Source organism: Chiloscyllium plagiosum, unplaced genomic scaffold (assembly GCF_004010195.1).
Source record: "Chiloscyllium plagiosum isolate BGI_BamShark_2017 unplaced genomic scaffold, ASM401019v2 scaf_20379, whole genome shotgun sequence".
Classification (NCBI taxonomy): Eukaryota; Metazoa; Chordata; class Chondrichthyes; order Orectolobiformes; family Hemiscylliidae; genus Chiloscyllium; species Chiloscyllium plagiosum.
Window position 1 is genome coordinate 2,542 of NW_025204158.1, and position 3,016 is coordinate 5,557.

General features: G+C 45.1%; 1 pseudogene; it reads right to left on the bottom strand.

The window, feature by feature from the left end:
* Window positions 1-2,338: 2,338 nt before the first annotated feature.
* On the bottom strand, window positions 2,339-2,494 carry LOC122546353 (annotated as a pseudogene).
* Window positions 2,495-3,016: the final 522 nt, after the last annotated feature.

The following is a 3,016-nucleotide window of genomic DNA, read 5'->3' on the forward strand; positions in this document are numbered from 1 at the left end:
AGAGATTCTGACTGTCAACTCTATTGATGCATTTCATAATTTTACAGACTCCCACGGAGTCTCCACTCAGACTTCGCTGCTCCAAGGAAAACAGTCTGAGTTTTTTCTAGAGTCTCCTCATAGCTCTCACCCTCTAATACAAGCAGCATCTTGGTAAACCTCTTCTGCACCCTCCACATCCTCTCTATAATGTAACGACCAGAATTAAATGCAACACTTTAGGGGAAACCAAACGAAAGTCTCATAAAGCTGCAACATGACATCTTAACTCTCCTTCCTTCCTTGCACTGTGCGTCAAGTCCATGAATGTATGTACTTTCCCACACAGCTCCTTCATTTATCAACTTCACTTCACAACATTACCCATCCCCAAGCCCCAGGCCTGTAGATCGCCATGACAACATCACGCTGCACTGTCCCCACATCAAAACTAGGACAGTGATGGTGACTCGCACTTCCACAGTAACCCACGTCTTTGTCTCCCTTTAACTCTAATATCGTGACTTTCCCATCCCTTCCACAAATCCTGTCCACTCTGCTCCAAGAGGCAGTGCCCAGAACTGACTTCCCCCAACTTTACTGCTACTGCAGGGACACCCAAAACCCTCCTTGAGAACTTCATCAATCTGATTCCCAAAGACAGGAACGGACGGAGTCAGCATGAATTGGTGAAAGGGAATTCCAGATCGAAAAATCTACTGGATCATTTCGGGGATGTTATGAGTAGTTTGTGTGGCAACCTCTCTGGACTTTAGTGAAACAGATTCCTTGATCCTGATTGTCCCAAACAATGTCAAAGTCCCTGGACATACTGTGCCAGAATCTCATGAATGAATCCTGTCTCTCCTACCCTGACTGAGAACTGGTTCCCTGATGCTTTGAGACGTGACCATTTGGATAAAGCACATGCAGTGTGTTTGCTGCTTTAGCTGATGCTCCAAGTGCCTGACAGTCCAGCCCCTTGACTGATCAGCATTAACAACATCAATAAGCTGCCTGGCTTACGTCTGCGATAAATAAGCAGGCACTGTGAAGCTGTGAAATATTAGGTTCTGGTTGAGGCATCAAAGTGCAAAAAAGCCAAGGAAAGGCAGAGATGTTGTGCCAATCCCTCAGGCGCTGGAAAGTTTGTTAGTGTTCTTAGAGTAATAATATACTTTGTGGACAAGTAATTATACATTTTGATGCAGTGCTTTTATTTAACTCTGGCTCATTTCGCCAGCTCCACGAGTATCTATTGGACTGGTTAAAGTGAGAATCGGCTCTCGGAGTAATATGCCTCTGACTTGGTCATTTGTGATACCACACACAATTGTGTCCTACATCAGTGAATATGTAAACTGATTCAACTCACAAGCCTTTGAACTGAGAAAATAAAGCCGTCACAAACACATCTATTGATTCTGGTTGTTCTGGCACTCTAATGAAAAACATTCTTAAAGATTTACAAGAATGTTGCCAGGGTTGGAAGGTTTCAGCTGCAGGGAGAGTCTAAATAGGTTGGTGTTTTCCCTGGAGCGTCAGAGGCTGAGGGTTGACCGTATAGAGATTTATAAAATCATGAGGGGCATGGATAGGGTAAATAGACAAGGTCTTGTCCCTACGGTGGGTGGTCCAGAACGAGAAGTCATAGGTTTAGGATGAGAGGGGAACAATTTAAAAGGAACCTTAGGGGCAATGTTTTCATGCAGAAGATGATGTATGTGTGGAACGAGCTGCCAGAGGAAGTGGTGGAGGCTGGTAAAATTACAACATTTAAAAGGCAACTGGGTGAGTATATGAACAGGAAGGGTTTAGAGGGATATGGGCCACGTACTGGCAAATGGGACTAGATTAGAATAGAACATCTGGTCAGCATGGACGGGTTGTGCTGTACATCTCTCTGAATCTATGTGCTTTAAAAAATCAGATCTTTTCCTGCTTCACAGTGTTCAAAACCTTTCGTTCAATACATCCGAGTCACCCTCATCATCATGATCAAAATCCAAACTGTTGAATACTGCAACAGCTTCATCTTCTCCATTTTGTTTTCTAAAATACCGTTTGACATTAGGTAGAGCTAGTGGGGAACTGTGCTTTACTTCTGCTGTTCGGAGTTGGGAGTTGGTGGGAAGGGGTGGCGTGCATCAGGGATAAAGTGATGACATTGAGAGTGAAGGCTGAACATGCAGGAAGTGACAGGTGAATTGTAACATAGAACGAGTTAATTTGCACGAAAGCGAGTCCAACTTGACCAAAAGGTTGTTTTTACGCTTTCTTACACACAGACTCGGTAGACGAGAAATAAAGCAAACACGCACAACAGTGAACAGATAAAACTGCTTTTCGGATTCTTTAATGAGGGTGCACTATTCCCAGAAGGACTGCAATACCAGGACGATGCGCAAAAGTCAGATTAATATTCAGTCCTTAACTCAGATATGCAGTATATCACATATTAAAACTGACAAGAACAGAACTACACGTGATCTTAGCCAAAAGGCTGAGAAACGATACTGGTGTTATCATCAAGATTAGAGTGGTGCTGGAAAAGCACAGCAGGTCAGACAGCATCTGAGGAGCAGGAAAATCGACGTTTCTGGCAAAAGCCCTTCATCAGGAGGGGCAGTGGGCTTGGGTAGAAGGTAGCTAAGAGTGCAATAGGTGAATGGGGGTGGGGATGAAGGTGATAGGTCGGAGAGGAGGTTGGAGCAGATAAGTGGGAAGGAATATTGGCAGATAGGTGAGGTCATGAGGATGGTGCTGAGCTGGAAGGTTGGAACTGGGGTAAGGTGGGAGAGGGTAAATGAGGAAGCTGGTGAAATCCACATTGATGCCTTGGGGTTGAAGGATCCTAAGGCAGAAGATAAGGAGTTCCTCCTCCAGGCATCGGGTGGTGAGGGAGTGGCGATGGAGTAGGCTCAGGACCTGCAAGTCCTCGGCACAGTGGGAGGGAGAGTTAAAATGTTTGGCCAGGAGGTGGTGGGGTTGATTGGTGCCAGTGTCCCATAGATATTCCCTAAAGTGCTCTGAGAGA